This window comes from Zonotrichia leucophrys, chromosome 1A, assembly GCF_028769735.1.
Source record: "Zonotrichia leucophrys gambelii isolate GWCS_2022_RI chromosome 1A, RI_Zleu_2.0, whole genome shotgun sequence".
NCBI lineage: Eukaryota > Metazoa > Chordata > Aves > Passeriformes > Passerellidae > Zonotrichia > Zonotrichia leucophrys.
Window position 1 is genome coordinate 19,440,883 of NC_088170.1, and position 22,883 is coordinate 19,463,765.

Sequence of the window (22,883 nt, forward strand, 5' to 3'; positions counted from 1 at the left end):
AAGTGAAAACTCCCCAACCAACAAGACAGAAAAGAAACTAGGCTTTGAACAAGAGATACATTTAAAGAAACATTTATTTTTCCCAGTGGGAGATCTGAGCTGCTGGTTCACACTTAAGGTGTGAAGCCGAGCATGATACCCTGGTCTGCACAGGTAAGTGTTACAAGAGATATTATCGATGTCCTACTGCAGCCCTGGCCCCCTCCTGATGACTTAACACAATAAAACATTGTGCTCAGGCAGCTGGACTGCTTCCAGAGGTGAGGTACCTTTGCTTGACGCCGTGTTGTGCTGTACATATGTACTGTCTGCTGCCACCTGCAGCTGGCTGGAGTGGAGCATCCTCTTTACAGCATTGCCAAGTCATGAAATCAAGCTTCCATGAGAGAGGAGAGCGGGCACCAGCTTTGAGTAGGGTCATGCCTACCAAATCTTGGGTCTCAAGTCTATAATGGTTACTGACAGTCATAGCACTGGTCAGCTGAAGAGATTTAGATCATAATTAACCCTCCCCCATTGCACAGACCACAATAGGTCTTTTGGGGACTCCTATCAAACTTACTGAAAGCAGCCCATGAACTAAGCTGCAACATAAACACCACTTTTCTTCTATTTGTTAGCCTGTATATGCTCTAAAATCTCTTCTGAAACTGGACAAAAATGTGGCATGATATTTTCCTTTATTAAAAGTAGACCTGAGAACATGTGCAGTAGATACATATAAGTAAGACAGCAGCAGTAAATTGTTCTGCTGCCAATTGTGATTTTATTGTGATGCTGCTTTTTCTCTGGAACTCTGAGGGAGAAATCTCCAATTTTACATAAAAATAGGTTTCTAGCTGGAATCCAAAGAATGTTTTATAAATGTTTTATTTATAAGATGCTACACAGAAGGTTGAAGATCAGAAATTAGGCAAAAAGAAACCCCTAATACCTTTCCTATACTGCCAAGATTCTAATAAAAATCTTATGATTATACAGTGGAAGTCATTGACCATAAATTTCAGACATTCTGGCTTAGCAGCACTGAAATTGCCTCTATTTCTAGCTCTTTGAATACCTTCAAGTCTTTCTCCTACTACTTTACAACAGTTCCAGGTGTTTAAAAAGGCTTTAGAAATCTTTAGACTGGCTTCCAAAATTTTTGATCAAAGTGTCAGCTGTCCAGATTTTGTAGAATACAGTGTGGAAGGAGGCCTCAGGGATCATTTTATCCAACGTTTCTCAGAAAAAGTATGTTCTAGACAGTATGTCCCAGCACTCTCATTATTCTTAAGAGTCCAATGCTGGGGAATCCATCACTTTCCTGGGGAAATTACTCCAATGACTGATTTGTCTCCTTCTGAAACATTTTTGTCTTGTATCTAATCAAAATCTCCCCAGGACGAACTTGTTTCTATTATCCTTTCTCTTTTCCATGTGACTCCTTGCAAGCAGAGAGTCTCCATCTTCTCTGTAGCTACTCATGTCTTGCAAAACATCAAGCACTTTTAAGAGAAAACACTTGAAAGACCCCTTACTTTACTGCTGAATATGGTCTCGTGTTTCAGCTGAAGCCTTTTTTGCAAAGCCTGAGATGGACTTCAGGTCATGTGGCATTTGAGGGCACGCAGTGCTGCCCTGCTGCAGCATTCCTCCAGGGCTTAGGCAATGAAGAGTGCTGTTTCTCTGGCTGTAGAGAAGCCTTACAAATTAATTTACATGCTGGGCCATCTTCATAGGTGGCAGTGAGAGGTTCAAAGTGCCCATGGATCTGTTTCTCAGGTTTTGGAGTTATAGATTAAGAAAGGACCAGAAAAGCTGTACTACAATTGTATACCCTGTAAAAAGGCCACTGCACTTAAGCAGAATAAGATGAAAGCCAATTTTATGTTCTACTCTTGTTGCACGAGCATCGAGAGGTCATAAAACTCACAGACCTGCCACATCCGTGACAGACTGGGAGTGTTTACCCGCTGATGAGAGCAGTTCAGGATATCTCTTGGGACCACAATCAGCCTTTGGCTCTACAAGGTTGATGGCAAAGAGCAGCACCCCTTTTAGTCCTACTTTACTGAAAACGTTGATGAAAAAGCAAAGTAGATACACAGCCTAAGGAGGACTTTAAATTCTGCTGGGAGAGGTGGCGGAACTCTAATTACCGTTTGTATTTTGGTTTGAAAGTGGTATGGGCGAGGTTTGGAAAGAAGCCATTCCTCTTCCCTAATGCCTCTGTAGTGCCACTAGAGGGCCCCGAAGCCCACCTTAAAAATTTGGCATTTTTGAAAAGACGACGCAGCAGCGAACGTGTTTTCCAGAGCCCTTGTGCTTTCTCATTTTGCTATTCTCAATGGAATGTGTAGGGTGAACACAATCACAAGAAAATAAGGTTTGGGGAAGAGCATGCCTTGAAGAATAGCATCACCAGTGACTTTATCCACTAAGGACTTGCATGGCTTTCTGCAGTTTGGTGGAAGTGGTATCTCCTCAACAGCAGCTGGATTTCCCCTGTGTCTTTTCTATTTTATTAGACATTATATGTAGTAGGTTCTCTGAGAGTGCACAGGAGGCTTTTGATTTCATACCATCCCTTATGAGGGTGTTTGCCATTTGTTAAACCTCTCCTCAAGCCTTACTTCCACAGCTTGTCTTTTGGTTGTGGAGGAGTGGAGTAGCTGGGTTACACTTGCTGTTGAGTGTGAGTTATAAACAAGGTGAGTTCTTTAATAAACAAGAAAAGTTTCCTTTTGAACAACGTTTCTTTTTCCTTGCAGAGTTGAATGTGGAGGGCAGCAATGCTGTTCTGCTCTGCATTTGTGGATATGTCTGACCGAACGGCTTCTGGGCTTTTGGTCATCCTGAAGAAGAGCACTTTCTTGTGCTCTGTCTCCTTTCAGTCTGAAGTAATAACCAGATTTTTTAAGGTGTTCAGACACAAGCAAAGTTTAAAAATAAATCCAGAAATTTTTCCTTTTTTTTTCTTTTCCCATTTACTGTCCCCCTTCCCTTTAATTAAATAAGCCTGCCACCCCACATGCCATGGTCTCCATCTGAGACATTTAGATAAAGACATGTAAAATGATGTTAAATTTTTTACATCCCTCTCAGGACTGAAACTGTGGCTGGATCACATGAAGAGAGAATATGTCATTGGGACCAACCATTCAATCACTTCTGTCCTGGGAGAGTTTGAAATGTTGGGCACTGAAATAAAAAAAAATGTCATCATAAATTGTATGGCTTTTGCTGAAACACTTATGATTTGATGGATGACATCTTGAGCAAATGATTCCACAATCCAGAGAGGACAAAATGCTAAAGTTGCCAGAAATTCCTAAAATACTTTGCCTTTGCAGGAAGCCTACTGCAGTGTGGGCTGGCTCTACTGGCATTTGCTTTAAATGACCTGCATCATATCAGTGGCCCTTCCATCCCGAACTAAAGAGTAGCTGTTCAGAGTGTTATCCATTTAATGCACTGTGCCTACACTGCCCTGTTTTTTCAAGGGCTGCCAATGGATACAAATGAGGCATAAACTATGTGTCTTTCTTTAGAAATAACTTTGCCTTTCCAGAAATGAATTAGATATTTGCATAAGAAGTAGTATTTGAGACAAATGTATGTCTGCTGGACTAGTGAGTTCCAGAAAAATGGTTCACTCAATTTAAAGATAGATGACTAAAATATATTATGCAGGTCATGTCTGAGAAGTATTCATTCCTTTATCTCCCTTAATTACCAAAAAAGTCTAGATGACTTCATGGGTTGTATATTATATATAACTACTTTTTGGCAAGATGAATCCCACCTGTACAGTGGGATTCAGTGGCATCATGTGAATCTTGCATTTGTTTGTGCCAATTTACCAAGTGCAGTCTTTGTGCTGTGTATGTGGCACTTGGGGAGAGAAAAATCTTACCTTCGAGGCAGCTTCCAATGCATATAGGGTCTTGAGAGACACTGCGACTCCCAGGTAGAGTTCAGTTATTCCAAAGGCAGTTCCTTTCCCATCCTGGGGCTCTGGAGACGCTGTATGAACAGGAATAGACAAGCTGCTGCTTGGGGAAAGCCTGAGCAAAGGTCTGTGGCTCAAGGGTAACACCCTTCTGTGTCCTGAGCACCTGCACGGGGCCTTTCTCAGTGCCACCTGCCAGCATCCCTGGGAGTGAGGAGTGTGCTTTGCACAGCGGCCCTACCTGGGCCATGGCATACAAGGAGGGTGATATGTGAGGAATGGTGGAGAAAGAGGGCTCTGGTAAATCATTTAAAATACTCATCATTCTGCAGGCTGTAGATTAACACACTCTCTGCTTTCTTTTTTGGTCTCCTACTGAAGATGTTTCACTTGTGTTATGAGTGAATGTTCTATTCTTAAAATAATAAAGCTTTCTATTAAGGAGTTTTTGAATTCACAGTAATTAAATTTTTATTTTTAAATTTTATTTAAGAGGGCATAAATTGAATTATAGAATTCTTTATAGTATTTTAATTCCTATCATAAGCATATTTTGGGTCTTGAGGGATGTTCATAAAAAACATGTGTTAGTTCCAAGTACCTTTCTTCCTAAAACCCTTTCTATTTTGGGACTCAGCCAGATAGGATGACAGAATATATATTATTTTTGTAGCTCATATGTTGGGTCGACTGAATGAAGCATGTTTTATCCTTGCAAGAAAATTAAACATTCCTGTCTAATTTTAAAAAGGGATTGTCTAAAGGACTTGTTTTATATGCTTTCAGGATACTCTTCCTGTTCATTAGGAACTGTTCTGTATTCTTTTACAATCATCTCTCATCATTTATTGTGTCATTTCATTTGTAAGTGGTTTAAAAATGCTGAAAAAACCTCTATGGACATCTAGTGTGTTAATTGGATGGAGAAGAGGAAGGTGCTCTTGTGGTGAGGTATTATATGCAGTATAAAATATCTCTGGGCAAGACACTGCAGTTTAGTGGCTGATTGAATGGTTCATTCAATACTGAACGAGGAGAAAGAATTTCGTTTCAAACAATGGTTGTCTTTTGTGTTTTGTTTGTTTTAATAACACTGCTGGGAAGTTTAGGAAAAAATAAGAAGTTCATTTAATTAAAAAAAGAGAAGACTAGCATCCTCAGAAAAAAGAAAATTTTCTGAAATGGACTTTATCTCATCCTCCTTCAGGCTAATGAATAATAACATATTCTGCTGCTGGCAAAAAGTAACTTTAGAAATATGATATCATCACAGCTAAATCTTGTTGATTGATCCCATGCAGTTAGCAGGACAGTCGTGATAGCCTCATAAAAATTACTCTCTCCTTGAATTTCAGATCCACTTTATGTTTCTTTTTATTATTTCTCTCATTGTCACTGTCTCCAGCACTGGTGAGAAGTACCTGGAATACTGGATCCAGGGCTGGGTTCTCAAGTAAAAGAGAAACAGGGATGTACAGAAATCAAGTCAAGCAAAGGACCATGAAGGAATGGGAGCACCCTACGGAGGAGGAGTGACTGAGGGAGCTGAGACCATCAAGCCTCAAGGTGAGATGGCTCCAGAGGGACCTCATCAACACATGTAAATATCTGATGGACAAGAGTAAGGAGGAGGGATTCTGGCTAATCTCCGAGGTTCTCAGTGACAGAACCAGAGGCAGTGAGCACAAACTGAAATGCAGGAGACTCCCTCAGAATACAGAAGAACACCTTTCTACAGGGAGGGTTATTGAACGCTTGTGTGGGTTGTGCAGAGAGGTTGTGGAGCATCCATTCCTTATTACCCTGAAAGAAAGGAGAGGCAGGAGTGACCTCTCTACAACTGCCTCACAGCAGCGTGTAGCCAGCTGGGGATTGTCCAGATGTCTCCCAGATGTCAGGTCTCTTCCAGCCTAATTGATTCTATGATATTCCAAAATCCCTCTGAACATGGTCCTGGACAGCCTTCTCAGAATGACCCTACTTGAGCAGGGGGCTTGCACCAGACCATCTCAAGCCTCAGCTCTTCTGTGCTCTGCCACTGTTTCTGCAGTGTGACAAGAGCCAGGACAGGCTGTGGCTGAGCAGTCTCAGCGCTACTTAGTTTGTATGCAGGCATGAGCTTCTGAAAAAGGCTTTATGTTGATTTACAGATTGAGAAAGAGATTTCTTCATTTCCACAGCGAAACAGAGCCAAAGACCAGAATGGACAAAGCATACATCCAGACTGAAGCCCTGTACATTAAAAGCCATAATGCCTAGTCTAAATGAATTAATTTTAAAATAGGATCTTCAGAGGCTGTGTAATCTCTCTCTTTGTCCCTAGGTGGAGTTAAATGTGCCTAAATCATTACTGGCAACATTTCCAGTCATTAGTGATCCTTACTATTAGAAAGAAAGAGTTCCTTGATATCTAAATGAAAATTCAGCAACTAATGGCCCTAGATTCCCATTAATGCCTTTTTGCTACACTGATCATTGGACAAACTTTTCAAGACTGCTGCCATCATTCCCTCCTTAGCCTTTTCTTCTCCAAGCTGAACAAACACTTCAATTCTGTCAACTTTTTCTCACTAAAGACACAGGAAAAAGTCAATGGGTACTCTGAATCCAAAGAGTGGCACGTGCCTGCAGGTTGTCTGCCTAGCCTAAGTGCTGCCAAATAAATTACTGGGCTCTCTCAGGCTGGCCCTTGAAAGCAGCCCCTGACGTGATGCGTGGCATGTACTGAAAAAAAATGATCTTCCAAATGCATTTAGAAGCTTTTGGAACATTTTATCAGGACTAAAAGCAGTGTTTAGGTCAATCCATATGTACCTAATGAAAGCAGTGTTCCCCACGAGGGAAGATGGACACAGGGTGTCCCGGGTGCCACTGGGCTTCCTGCCTTCTCAGGCAGTGCCTAAGCTTTGGGACAGCAGGTTTACAACTGAGGTTCTTTGACAACTTCCTGTGTGGAGGAGCTTGTCTCCCTCCCTCAGTCAAACTGGGGGCACTGGCAGGGAGATGTGCCTCATTCTCCAGGCTCTCAGCTGCTTTCCCAGAGCTGGGGAGGGCTCTGCTCCCTGGGGGCATCACCAGCACCTGCAGCATTGCTGAAGTGCACTCACCCACAGGAGGCACTGAGGTTAGCCAAGTTCACAGAGCTCTGCAATGCCCCAAACTCCCCTGGTGGGAGCAGAAACTGCGCTTGAGGCATTTTCATGGCTACCCTCAGAGCATCAGGTAACCCTTTGCCTTCAAACACCACAATCTGCCTGAGCAAAGCAGTAGAAAACAAATGGAAAAAAAATACAAGTTGAAATAGGAAAGAGAGTAGGGGAAAAATTACTCCACATAGTGCCCTCTCCTCCTAGCCTGGTCAGGCAATAAAAGCCTTGAAAGAGAATTTTACTTCTGTATTTGTTACAGTACAAAGCTGAAGGAGTTACAGATTCAACAAAAACAGTTCAACTTCCCCCAGGAAACAGCACTATTTGCCCAGAGACAATTTAAAATATAAGAAGAGATAAGCCTTGTATACTGAGTTAATGAAATCCATGGCTTCTATAAACATAATAGGGCTACAAACAATAAACCAAGAAAACTGGTGAGACTTTACAATCACAAAAAGGATGCTGCTATGGGGAATAACAAGGAACCAGAGTCTGCTCTTATAAAAGTCTCTGCAAAATTTTTTTTCTCACTTTGCTTTGAAAATACCTTGAGAAATAATATAAGGTATATTCCGACATTAAAATTCTGAGAAATGAATAGAAATTCACAATAGTTTTCAGTGCCACCTAATCTGTATTTTTATTCAAGTGAAGTCACTGAATAAAAACAGATAAAAGAGGAATCAGGCCCAAAGTACTGAAGTGGATAAAATAATTTAAATGCAAAGTGTAGTCTGCTAAAAGTAGAGTGCACATTTATATGTTCAGAAATATACTGATGCTCTCAATCTCTCCCACATATTACTGAAGTATGAACTATTTTAGTTAAAATGTATTCTAATTCTTTTGTCAAACTCCATTGATTTTAATAAGATATCACTGTTGTAACAATGTGTAGAATTAGAAAATAAAATGTTCTAATGCAGGCATTTGCTTTTACAGTTCTGTTTCAGATGTTGTTGATTATGCTTTGCTGTGGCCTTAGAAAACACCTTCCAAGTCCTTTCTGTGGAGGCCACAGTGTTATTTCCAACCTCTTTGGGCAATGCTTTTCCTAGGAATTGACAAGGCCCCTAAGGCAGTTTGCAGAGTTTGCATTTCTCACGTAGGGAGCACATGGGCTGGCCCTGAGGGTGTTGGTGGCTGTGACAGCACTCCCAGCTCCTGGCAGAAGGACTCAGTTCTAAGGAGAACTTCTTATTGTCTGCTTTGACACATTGTTATGAGCCCCAACAACAGAGGAGCAAGATCATCTATGAATGTGAAAGACAAATGGAGTTGATAGCTCAACAGAGTGGAAATTATTTGAGAAAGGTTGGGGGTTTGAGCTATGTTGAAGATGTATGGGTTTAAAGTTCTCTCTGGCAGAATGTCAATTGTAATACATTTATAACTTGAGAAAAAGAGCATAATATAATTTTTCAGCAGTATGATAAATGAGATATTGGGGAAAAATGTTTATCCTACAACAGAAAATGCCCAGAAAGCTTCTGTCACAGACATGGACTTTTCAAACCATGATCTCTTCTCTTGCAGTAGTTGATTAAGCCATATTTGGGACTATCATCAGCTTACCTTTGTTTTCTTTTGCCATTGTTTTGCAAAAAACAGAGCTGGGTGAAGGTTAGAAAACAGATTTAATTAGTTTTTTTTTTGATGTTATTTAGCCCATGCTTTTTCATTAGGCTTCATATCTACTCTCTGTTTCCCTCAATACCCAGAGGGTAAAAGACATCAGCAACGAGTGGGTCTGAAAGAATAAGGACTTGTATGAATAGCAATATAGGAACAGAATTACAGGGCATGTTTTGAGGGAAAATGTAGAAAACTGGCTTGGGGAAAAAAGTGAAAGGAAAAAGATACTGAGATATTCTGTGAGCTTTTTTTATTTTCCAGATTGGAAACAATAATCAAAACCATTTGTCACAATGGTTAATTTCAGCATTTTTCAAAGTAAAATGCTTCACTTTCCAAACTGAAATTATTTGCTCTCCTTTGATTTAATGAAATCACTACAGTTTTAAATGGACAGCACTGAAAGCACATTGACTTATGATATTTCTGTAATAAGAAAAAAAATCCGGTTTAGCTACAGATAATTCTACTCCTTGATTCTGCAGTGTTTTCAAAATGTTTCAGTTTTTAGTCTTGCCAGTAAATAATACATTTGGTAGTTGCTAGTGATTTTAAAAAGTTAAAAAAAAAGTTAAAGTAGACAATTTTCTTAGCTGATCATATTAGATGGTAGCACTCCATATAATCACGAAGACTAAAAGATGATACTCTTAGACTAGCAACTGAGAAGGGAAAAAAGGCAAAGAAAATTTCATCACAAACTCCTGCTCGTATTCAAGTATTTGGTAGACAAACAGTTGCACAGATTTTGGAGGTAACATAATCAAAGATGAACCAGTAATGATTCACTGATAGAGCTGTAGCATAAATGGCCCTGTTTTCTCTGAGGGAAAAAGAGAAGTGGTTTGATAACTTTACCCAATAAGGAGGCTAAAAATTTTACCTCGAATTTTTGGCTTAATTTACTCCAATTTTTTAGTAGTAGTAAAAAAAAAAAAAAAAAAAAAAAAAGAATAAATAAAGGAGAATGCCCTGATATAATGGAAACATCAGTTTTAGAGCACAGACAGTCAGTCATTTTTTCCAGCTTTTTCCTGATTTGGGATAGCACTAGGAGGGAAAACTGCACACAAATTTTATGGGGAAAAACCAATTTAATGAAAAGTTTTCCTGAAAGATGTGTATTTTTCCTCATCAGTTTTCTTTCATTTAGAGCATCATTCTGGTTTGGAGAATTAAAATTGTACCTTTTGGTGTAGTGGGGACTGTAGGCACTCCTGCTCTTTATTTGATTGGAGTAGAAACTCACCCAGCAGAGACCCTGTTTCAGTGGCATTGACTCTGTTCTGATTTTCTCCAACTTGAGTCCTCAAAACAAGTGTTAGCTGCATGGCATGGTATGCAGTTTGAAGTTGATTTGGGCATCTATACTACCTGAATAAATTTTAATGAAATAGTTACAGCAAGAGTGCAGTGCTTTGTGGCTTTGTGAGAAATAAGCTGTTCTCTGTAAATACTAGTTTGTTTTTGTTTTTCTTTTTTACTTTTCACAATATGGAACTTGTCTTTTTTTTTTGGTGCACCTAATTATCTGCCTTGCATTCTCATTCCTTCATTGTTTTATCATTAACTTTTTTGTTGTATCATTCACTTTGTTGTCATTGACTACAGTCATACCATTTGTCAGAAATTTCTGCCATACATCCTCATCTTGCCCCATCCCTTTCCCTGGTGGGCAGGGGTCTGGTGCTGGAAGTGGGTTCTGATGTTCACTGCCACAGCCCAAGGCTGATAGCATCCTCACAGGGGATGACACTGCACAGATGTCAGATGGCCATGGGGCAAGGAAGGTCTCTCCAAATCTTGCTGTGTTCTCATAAAAAGATAAAACAGTGGAGTAACCTGTGGTGTTTTGATGGGATTTCCCCACCACAAAGCTAGAGGGGGAGGGATGATGAAGAGGGAAATGAAGGAACAATACTCCTAGATCTTGTCAGGTGCTTTTTCTTTCCTCAGTGCTGGAAGGTGGAGTTACAGAAAGAAAAGATGCTCAAAGAGATCTTTGATCAATATCTACAAATTTATTTGACAGATGCTATTAAAACCGAAAATGAAGGCAGTAGATTCTGAAAAGAGTAGGACTGATCTAGTTTAATGAAGATGTTTGACAAATTTATATAACGTGATACAAAAATAGTACTTCTATTCATCTCCATAGCAGAAGAACAAAGCAACTTACTGTGAAATTGGAAAAAGTCCACTTTAAAGCTAATAAAAGAGAATGTGTTGATGCACAGTATGCTGTTAGCCTGGGACTCCTCACAATTTCTATCACAGGCAGCTTTTGGCTGAGCTGACCATTACTTGTGGGAACATTGAGACAGCTGATAATAAAACACTGAAATAAACTTGATACTTAAAGGTGCATAGGGACATACATGAGTATTAAACCATATATTCTTGTCTTTCATGAAGTCTTTATAACAGAGTTAAGTGGTTTTTGTTCTCAATTAAATATAAAATAAATCAATAAAAGATACTAATCTTCAATGAAATCAGTCTGTCTTTGTGTGAGATGCTTGCAAAAATAGTTCTTTTTTCATTTTGCTCCAATTTCAGGCCTCTTGATTAAAATATATGTCTAAACAGCATAACTCATCCCTAGCTATGACAATAATAATCTCTTACAACAACTCTACAATAAGTTCTAATAATAATAATAAAAAAACCTTTTCTCTACTGTTTCCTTTCCTGTGCAGGAGGCATAATATGTATAAATTTATTTCATGTTTCTCAACTTCTATATTGAATTTTTTTTTTTGCTGAAGTAACAATTATATTTTGTATGTAAAATAGACTTTAACAAAATTTTTAGAGTGGAAGAAACAGAAGGGCAAATCTGCAATTATCTTGAGTTTTCAATGGTTAAAGGAGTCTGTTAGACAGTGGGGAATTCATAACATTGTTAATTTCCACCAATTTCTGCTTTACACTCTCTCTGCCATTCCCTGTTTATCAGAAGTGTTTGAGCAGGACTCACTGGCAGCCATCTGCCATGGATTTTATTTTCATTGCACTGCACTAATAGCAAAGTTGTTTATCTCTGAGAGGCTTACTCAAGAAAAAAAAATTGTCTAGCAGTGATTGCAGGGGGGGTGGCTCTCTCTGCTGCTGAGAAGAGTTCATAGAAAGAGCATGAGTTTCCTTCCCTCTAGCGCAGTGAAATTAAAATCAAAATCCATGTCCAGCTGATTCCTGTGCCATGTCTGGTAGCTGAGTGTTTGTTGTCTGAGTGGGGGTCTTAAGGACAAATGACTTTTCTGTCCCCAGCTGGCAGTGGGATGGGATTCAGTGAGAGCCACAGCTGAGGTCCGTGCCTGGCGCTCACCATGGCTCCTGTGCTTGCAGCTGGAGGTGCTGGGGCAGCAGCCTGAGAGATTGCTGGCAGGGAAGGGCAAAAAACCACCTCCAGTTCAGCTGCCTTCTGCTCAGCCTCTGGGTTTGAGGGATACTGGAAATAATCTTCAGAGAATAAAAGGCTTTTCCTTCCAACCTCTCAAGCACCATGACATAGGGAATAAATCAACAGCTAATTTGGAAAATATTTTCATGAGCAAAATGCTAAATTTGTCTATGTACACTCTTCCTTGGTGGCATTTAAACAAGTTTTATATAAATGTTTTCCTCTGCCTTTTTTTTCTATTAGTGATATTCTTTAATTAAGCAGGTGAGCCTGATTGTTTGTCTATTTCTATAGCTTCCTGTGATTCAGTGCAACCATTCTACCTTATTTTATATATACACTATTATACAGTATGTACCTATATATTTCATTTAATTCTGTCTACCTTAAAATGGAAACCAGTTCACAATTATGCATATAGAATTTAATCCCTAACCCATTCCCACCAACAGTGGAGTTTGCATGGGTGCTCCCTGCTCTGTTTCATTGAGCATCAGCATTTTTCAAGGCTGGTTTAACTTAGTCTGACAAACCTCTCTGGAGCAAAGAAATAGATTAAGAAATGCATGGAATAAGAGCTGAACTCTAAAAGGTAAAGAACTGGACTCTTAAAGGTATGATATTTTCTTAACAGCAAAGTGAAATTTCCTGGAAGCCACCAATTACAACACTATTTGGAACATATTTTAATTTTTAAATTATCAATGTATTAATAATAATTTAGTAATTTAATTAATATTATTTATTTATCAATTGAATTATTATTAACATAGATAATGTTAATTATTAATAGTATTGATAAATATTATTTATTATTTATTTTTAATTTATCACTTTGTTATTTATAGGTTAATATGCAATGTTACAGCTATTTCCTCATGTTTGAAAATATATGGTAAATGGCCATCATTGAGTTGGGTCTCAATTCTGAAGTAGTTACCTATGAGTTTATGATTTCTATTCTTAAACTCATGTTAGATTTTGAGGGATTTACTTTGAGGCATGATTAACTGCAGAACATGAGGTAAAGTACAGTAAGTGTAAACACACTGTCTTTCTGTATATGTATGAATATTTTTGTATTTCAGAGCCTTGGTGAATGTGGGCAGTATACACATTTTGAATAAAAAACTAATGAAAAAATACTTAAGCCCAGAGAAGTATTAAGAAAGATAGACTGCCTGTGTCTGTAATGTACTTGTGGACCCACTGTGACCCAGCTGGGCTCTCTGCCTCTTCTCTGCCTGTGCTGGCAGGGGACAGCTCTTGGAGCACAGCCCTTAGCAGAGACCCACTGCTGAAGGCTTTGACCCTTCCTCCTCCTCTCTCAGCACTGAGAGGATGGGGAGAGGTTTGGCCAGAGTTTTCCAAAGAGAGAAATGGTGTGGACCACGCTAAAGGTCATTGTTATTTGCATCTCTTGTGACCTTTTAGTAAGACCACTGCACACATTGCTGACTTTTCCATGGTCCAGCTGCTGCAAAGTTTGCAAAGAACGTGTTTAACTTTGCTATTTGCAACAGGAATTGTATATTTATAATGCGGGTTAAAGTCTTGCACCAAGACCATAGGACTTAATCGCCTCATATCCTCTAGACCCAGGATAGTCTTAATCTGTTTTTACTGTGCCCCTTCAAGTAATGCAATGATGATATTTTTAAAATTATTGCACTCACATCCAGTTTGAGCCAAGATAGACATAAAGTTGTCCTGGATAGAGCTATGCAAGCATGCCACATTTCTGTTAAATGTGCTACGTCCACAGGTCATCTGTGTGTTTTGCTTGACTGGCTGTTATCTTCTCCCCTTAGCTGCCTGGAGTTGGGCAGACTGGGGCTGACTGGTTTGGGGTGCTCTTCATCACTTTTATGTTGATGGGTTAGTACAAAATGGATCTAGCAGGGATCCTTGCTACCTGCATAGCTACAAATATTCTGTGTTCTACTCAGTGATGAAACTGGAAGCACTAAATAAGAGAAAACAAATCCTTGTAATAAAAGGACTTTGGAAATAAATATACTGTGAGAACATTTCTTATATAATTGTAATCTGAAGTCGTGAAAGCAGTGAGAGGAGCTAAATGAGGGAGAATGGGGAGTTTGGCTCATGGTGGTCACCTTTGGAATAATTTTTCTGGACAGGTGTTTACCCAGTGGTTTCACTTGGCTTTTCTGGGCAAAGTTGGTTAATGCACATTTTTGCTTTATGTATCTTAGAATCTCACAATCTGCTATATACCTTGTTCTGCATTTCCTTGTTTCAGTAAAGTGGCACAGCTCTGAAAGACCAATTCTGGTGTATGAATTAACCAAGCAACGCATGGCTTAAAATAAATAGTTTTAGAAGGAAATCAGGAAGAACTTACATTACATATGCTAATTATAATAGGTCACTGAATGTAAGAATGAAAAGCAATTTAATATGGAATCTGTCTTGCCTAACTCTAACTGTCAAAGCTAAATTAGGAACACACAGGGGAACTAGGCTATCAAAGACAGTAATTTAATGTCTTTCATATAAGGGGAGAGAAACAGACTCCACAGAGCAAGTTTTTCAAAGATGCTTAGATATGTATTTTAGATATACTTCACTGGTTATGGAAAATCCTAGCTGATTAGCTTAGACTGTGTGATGAACATGTAAATTAGATGAGGCAAATCTTTGTCTTGGTACTGTAGCAAAGCAGATCATGAGATAAGGCAACAGCAAGTTATTAACAGCCATGGCTAACAGTAATGACATTCCAATCATTGAGATGATATTAAATAATGGAGAAATCATTCCTGAAGAATCAGCAGAAGTCTGTCATTAACTTACCTGCTTACAGACTCCCACATTCAACAAGTCTATACTGTCCCTCTGCACAGAAATGGTTGTTTGCCTTTCTTGTATGATCAGTAGGATGCAGGCAACACTGGGTTGTGTGGAGATTAGGTTATATAGGTCTGTCCATGGTGTCTAAATTGACAGAGTTGTAGCTGAAACACATTTAATGTGAAAAGAAGCAGTCAGCATCAACGAAAAGATACAAGCTTTTGTTTGGAACTGAGGAATGGTCATTTAGCAGTGACTGGAGGAAACATGAAAATGCTGACGTAGAACCCAAGAAGTCATTAAAATATTTGCTGTTTTCCTGCTTTGTATTTCAGTTCTGAACTGGAGGTTGCTGCAAATGAAGCATGGTAGTCAAAACTTGTTAGTGGCCATAACAGTGGCAGACACTGCGTGTTGCAATGAAATTAGAAATGCTTCTTTAAAAATCCTCTCTCAATATTAACTAAAATATTCTCTCAATATTAACTCTAGTACTACATGGACAAAATACTAACATTTTTGTTTCAGAATTTAATTGCTTGATTGAGTGAATATTTGTGATGGGAGTTCTTTGGGAGCTACTAAAAAAATGACACTTAGAAAATTCTTGTGTGACAGCAGGGTTGCTCAGCTCCTAGGAAACAACATCTCACCAGCACCAAATCTGCAATAGGCTCTGTGCATCAAGAGGGTATGTTGCTGTTTACTTCTGCTCAGTGACTGTTTTGGTGGAGAGCTGGAAAGGGAATTAATGAGCTCATGGTGTTCTTTGCTGTCTTTGTAGCCGGACAAACAGGATGTACTGAGACTATGAGAAGGGTGACAATTCTTTATGACTAAATGACTTTAGTTTAAGGCTAAATAGGAAGGCTTAAAATATTTTCTTTGAGAATGGGGAGGCTATTGAAAAGCTATTTAATTGCTGTGTAACTGGAATAGATAAACAGATACTGGAGACTATTGAGAAAAAAAAGACAGAAATGGCAGAAAATTCTTGCGGTGGGATTGTGACTTGCCTGTATGTAAGCGGTGTCATTGAGGTAGCTGTGAATCATATGAACTTGCCACTGCACTGTGACTTTTGGCCTCTATCAAATTGCAGTGAGTAACCTGTGCATTTGGTGGCTATATTTTCATGTTCCCTCTAATAATTTCTTGCATGTCAGTCATTTTGTAATTCTATTAAAGGCTAAGCTTGAAGAGCAAGCTGTATGCAAATCCTGTGACATTGCTGACTTTCTATCTGTGCTAGAAAAAAATGTCAACACAAGTACAACGAGTGGGATGACCCTGCCTACTGACAGTATTGCAGAGCCAGAAAACATTTCTGTAGGGGCCATGAAAAGTGTGAGAAGCAGGAATAACTAGGACAGAAAGTATCTGTATGCCCAGAATAAACACAGAGTGGAATTCAGTGTTTCCTCTAAGTGGTAACCTGTGGTCATTCTAAAATCCATATTTGTGTCCATCCAGATGGCAACCCCAACCACTGTGAAGAGAGTATCCTGGAATGCACAATAGGAAGCTGCTGGGCAGCTGGGCATGCCATGGGCTGTTCTCCCAGATGCTCCTCTGCCAGTCTTTGAGGGTTCTGGAGATGCATCTGCTGTTTCCTACAGAGCCACAGATGAGGAAAGAAGGCCTGACTACTTCCTTTCAGCAACTAGGTGTGCTTTTCCTGAAATCAAAGGGATCTGCAGAATCTTAAAAAGGAAAGGTTTCTGGGCCCTCCATCCTCCTATGCAACTATGGTCCACTGAGAATGGTGGCCTTGGAGGTAATGTTGTACCCTGCAGCGTTTCCCACATTTCTGCTTCTGAATACCTAGAAGTTGGGTTCTAGGCAGTATGTGTTTCTAAAAATGGATTGCAGGCTGTCCTAGTTCCAGCCAAGGACAGGGTTAGTTTGCCCAGTAGTCCTTGTGAGGGTAGTTTGGAGCCATGTGAATGTGGCAAATACATTACATCTTATCTCATGTCTGGGGTGGGGGAAGCAACTCTCACACTTCTGAAAGGAAAGGATACCATTTCCAGTCATGGAAAAATGTGGTGGATGTAGGCCCAGCTACCATGTAGGGCCCAGCTACCATTATTCCTTGCGTCAGTTTGGTGAGCATTCTGCTTGTAAGTTGTCCTCTCTTTATACACTGTTGCTTTATGTTGTTGCTGTTACTGTTCATTTTCTTATCTCATTGCTGTTTCCAGTAAATTGTTCTTATCTGAGCCCATAATCTCTGCCTTTTGTGTCTCCCACTGGAGGGGGAAGGGAACAAGCAATTGGCATCTGACTGGGAGAGTCTCCTTGTAAGGGGGCACTGAACTAGGGAGTGCTGTTCCTAAAACACAACACAGCCCAAGATCACCCCTGCAAGTGCATGGGACTTGTGACAGCTCACAGTGGCAGGCTTGGAGTACCTGCTCACTTCATCCTTGCCTACTCTTATTTCCTGACAAATCCAGTGCTGGTAGGTAGTGCATTTATGACATGTTACACAGAACCAAGCCAGAGTGATAGTACATGTCATAGTCATGTAGCCAATATCAATAGTTTAAAGTGCAGTGAGTCTTCTATTATTTGAAGCTAGGATAAAGAATAGAAGTAAATTAAAACCAAGATTATTGGTCCACTAAAGTGAAAATAATTTGCCTAATGTGTGAGTTTCCCTTAAAAACAATGAAATTGTTTTCTCAGTGATACTTTCCTTGAAAGAAAGGCATCATGAATTTTATAGTACTTGTTTATGAGCAAGTTTCATATTACTCATGGATAAGACTTCTTGAGCCAATTACACTTTATTCCTTCTCATTTGATTGTGCTCTTCTGGAGAATTGTTTCAGTCATATTTGGCTTTGAGATAACCCAAACATGGTATTTTGTGCTTCTTAGAAACTTGTTCTCTTCTGGTCTTGCTCTTGATGGATTCATTTTTTTTCACACAAACACACACACACACATACGTAATGTTATTGTTGTAATTTAGAGGACAGTAAACCAGTTCTAAATGCATGTATTTCCCCAGAATCTCACAGCAACTGGAAGGAACTGACATTTTGTCAGCTGCCTGCTTTGTGCAAAAAGAACACAAAGAAAACAAGCAGAAATGTCAAGTTTAGGTAACAGTGGAGGCTTCACAGGTTATACAGTTTGGAATATTCTCTACCATGAGAACTTTCCTTCAGTGGATCTGAAATATGTAAGCTTTTCTGCAATTTAAGGGCCTTGTATATTTCTGTAATATGTTGCAGTTGATGAAACCATAATTTGGGATGAACATCTGTGGTTTTTATTGTAAGCACTTTCCTCTAGCACTGTATGATTGTGGCTGAATGTACCCCCATAAAAGGTCACTGGAAGAGTCTGATCCTGTGGACAAGCCTCAAATCAGGGAAGTGTATCTGTTGAACAGGATTAAACCTTCTCTTTAACTGTGAAGAGGCCACACTGTATGTTTCAGCCACAATTGTGCACCCAGAATAGAAGATGGGCCTATCACAGGTAATTTTGTGCCCTGGTGGCTTTGCACTGTCAGACAATTTCTCTGGGATAGATTGCACAGGAGTCTATGCCTGACCTAGGCAAAGGGATGCACTTTGTAGTCAGAAGAACCATGTAGGGCTCATGACCCATATCAGACAGATGCTTCTGTTCACCAGCTGTCAAGGGAATCTGGGTAACCAGTTCAGATGTAGACATCAGCTGAAGGGGTGGCTGGGGTTTTCTGCTGAACTTCACTGTAGATATGCTTCTGTTCTCCTCTATTGCTCAGCCTCTGCATTTTGTAAGCTGCCAGTGCCCCCATTGTGAAATAGGGCCAGCAGAGTCAATCCTTGGCCTTGCTGCTGCAAGTTGTTCCACAGAGCACAAGCATCCTATGGTCCCAAAGACTTGGTGCCCTCTACTCGTGTGTTGATCTGCTCACAAATTTGCTTATCACTTATTTTCTCAGGGTACATTTGACCATGTTCTTCCCATGTTTGTGGTTTCTTGTCTCAGGGGTGGATGGATGTTATAATTTTTTGCAGAAGTTTTTGTGAAAGGAGATTTTTTTAAGGTTTATGTCCAGGCTCAGTATAGATAGAAGTGTATCTGATCTGCTTGTCTGGCTGATTTGCTGAAACATATTCCACCACTAATCTGGAAAAGCCAAGGCTTTTCTTTTGAAAAATTGGCATGCAGAGGCAAATCTGGTCCCAGCGCTGCAGAGGCATAAAGCATTTAGCAGAGGGATAAATGTGGTTCTTCTGCACAGACTGTGCTTCTTCTCTCTGCAAAACCCAGTCCTTCTCTCAGAGGACAGGAAAGACAGAGTGGTGCTGATCTTGGGGGATAGTTTGCAGCTTTTCACTGCCTCCTTTTTCACTGATTCAATGCATGAACTCAAAGCCTGCAAGAAGAAGAACTCTGAAATCACTTTTGCATTTAATGAAGACGAAGGACAGTTTGGAGACTTCAGAAAGTCATATTTTTAACAGTCAAGAGTCAGAGGAAATATCTGCTACCAATGCCTTTTTTATTTTCCCTTGTACAAGATGGCATTTTGAGGTTGTTTTGTGCCTCTGAAAATGTCTGTGAAACATACATGGAGAATGGAGAGGCAGAAAGTAGAGAGTAGAGAGTAGAAAACTGGGAATAGCTTAGTTTTTTATAATTTCCATAAAATAACCTGGAAATAAGTTAATCTCTCTTAGAATGGGCATTGGAGTCAAATCAATACATAAAATATTGCTGTTCCTATGTGGTCATGTAACTGAACAGAACTGTATTTTAATAGTCAACATAAAAATATAACAGCACTGAAAGACAATTATATGCATAGGGGAAATTTAGTTAATTTTGTGGTGTTGTATGACAAGATCAGCATGAGTGAGAAGAAGTATGTACAAACTATAATTGGATGTGAAAGCACTGCCTATAACTTTGGTAAGAGCTTCCTGACCTGTCAGACCAGGGAGAAACCATCCAAAATAAAAATAATCTCACCTACATAAAACCTCAATGTCTCATATCAATGTGAATCACCCAGCACACACCTTAGAAACAGGTGCTTCTGGCAAACAATTTCTCTGCCCTGTTTTTAGGATTGAACACAGTACCCTCTGAAGATGCTTATTTTTTTAAGGAAAGGACCTCAGCCTGAGGTGCTGATTTGAGCTGTGAATGATATATGATTAGATCCCTAACTTCAGGCATTTGAATCTCACTACTAAACTAATGTGAGACGTCTGTGAAATTAAATTTTTGAGCTAAAGCATTTTGTGGAAAAAACCAAAAAATCTTGTGTTAAAAATGATCAGTCATGAAGGATATGCTGCATTTTCTAGTAAATCTAGTAAATTTTCTAGTGTTTTAAAAGCCCTTTGCTTTATTTATAGCTTGGTTTAGTCCATCTTCAACTTTTAGCAGATTGATCTCATTAAACCCTGGCCTGCTCCAGTAAACTACTGCATAGCTTTGCTCCAATGCAGTGTATGTGAGGATTTATCTCTTTTTAATTCACTTGTCTCAGTATCAGGTGTCTAGTCTGAATAAATCATTTACTTTCCCCTCGTGGCCCATGGAGACAGATAATGATTTATCCAGGTTGTTTGGGCCATTTGTTTTCTGCTGGAGGAAAAGCGTCCTGGGGTGATGACATTTTCCTTCAGTTACACAGGAGGCCTGGAAAAGGTGACTGACATAGATCAGTTAAGGGAGGCCTGGAAGAGGTGACACTAGATCAGTTAACATCGGGTGGAATAAATTCTTCTCTGACATGTGCTCATGACATTCTTAACCTTGGTCTCATTAAATTAAGCACCCTAAGCTGCTGGAAACAGCCTTTAAAGGTTTACTTAAATGATTTTTCCCCTTTCCTTCCCTCTCTTCGATAGTTTGTTATGTTACTCTCAATTGAATTATTCTGAATTTCTTAACACACCACTCCATGAGTGGACACCAGAAGTGGACACTCTTGGCTCAAAGGAACATACTGTCCTGCTCCTACTTGGGATTCACAGTTTAAATTGTAAGGATTATGACAGCCCAGTGCTTTGGATGAATGCTCAGTCACTCATGCCTCATTATGATTGATCTTTCTCCCATGAACCTCAAATCCTTTCTAAACAACCACATCCCAAAACATGGTTCTCCAGCCTGTGTACATGGCCTACATTCTTTGAAAGGATAAATGTTTTGAGGGACTAAGATAAGCTGATTTATTTTTACATTCCAGATCTCAAGACACATAAGGCAGACACTTTGTAGAAGGGTAATATTTAATCTGTAAAACTTGACCTTAGCTGAAAACACAAGGATGTGGCTCAGAGGAGACAGTATTTTGTAAACCATATGTTCTCCACTTATGGAATCACAGTGAGTAGAATCACAGAAAGTAGCCATAAATTAACTATTTGAATGCCTGACAATCTGTGATGCAGAGTAATCCTGCAGGAATTCTGCCTCATGCTCACACATCCCTCATACGTGTGAGCAGTGGCAGGTCTTTGGAAGGAGACCTACATTTTCTGTGCCCATAAATGTCAGTGTGGCTGGAATCTGATCTCAGCTGAACCTGCCTGAATCTAAAGGAACATCACTGACTGCGCAGCTGTCACTCCAGGTTTACACACTTGTAACTCAGCCCTTTCTGAAATCTCAGTCAGTCTGCATCTTCATGGACCGAGTGTATAATTTACTGAAAGTTTGTCTGCAAGAGAGAAAAGAAGACAAAGGACATACGGAAAAATTGCTCAATTTCTCAGATGTCCTCAGAATCTTAAGAAAATGTCAGGTGCTTTTAAAGAGAGGATACAGAGACTCATTTGGTATGTACAGATGTCACCTTGTGGCTCTCCGACTCCAGGCCAGAAGTTACTTGCCAATTACTGTTGCTTATGCTCAAATACCAGTTTGGTTTTTTTTTTTCTGGAATGGAATAAAACATTAGCCCATGGTAGGAAGAAAAGATTGGAATATTTAACCCCATATATTTTTAAGGTGCTCTCAAGTACTCCAGTGTCACACATACAAGCATTCCTATGGAAATATATAGCCAACATCAGTCCTTAAAACCTAAAACTGAACTGTGTTACGCTTGAAGTTGTATATAAAAACTGCGGACACCTGCTCTCAATTCTGTTCCATACTATAACAAGTGCTCCTGGGAATGTTTTCTCTTTGTGTCCTGTTTTTATTTTATTTACTAAAGTCTTCTGGTTATAATAAAGAAAAATATTCCTCTAATTCAATATGGTAATTAAAAGAAGAGACTTGCTTTCTACAAAGTAATTGCCCTACATTTTTTCTTCTGGTTTATTTATTCACCTTCCCTCCATTTCCTCCCACATGTGGGTCTTTTACTCAGCTTTTTTTCTCCCTGAGGAGTTAGAGATGAAATCCTCATCATTAAACACTTAATTTTATTCCATATCCCTCACAGCTTCAGATTTACTCCTCTGAGAATCTGTTTGATTTTAGCCATAATGGTTTGATGGTGGTTACCAGAGGCTAACTTTAATAAAGGTGACTAAAGGTTTTCCTAGAGAATAATTTTCTTTTGGAAATACTCCAAAGAACAGATATTTTCCAAGAATGTATCAAAAGGTGAATAAATTGCAACAGGAAAAAACTGCAACAATAAAACTGCCACGATCATACCAAAATGTTTTATGCTGGCTATGCTGAAATACAGATTTTTGGTTTTATTTATTTTCATTTCATTTTGCTGTATGCTTAAATGTACAATGAAATATGTATTTCTTACTATTTAGTGTTATACATTTTCAAACTGTCATAGTAAAATGATCTTAAATCTAAATAGATTATAACAACTACACAAATTCTTGCATAGTGCATCCAAACAAGACAAGACTGGCTCCTTTTGGAGCTGGTGCAGCAAAACAACACCCAAGCTCCATCAGGCTTTCAAGCACCTCAACCACCATCCCTGGAGTTTCCTGTGCCCTGG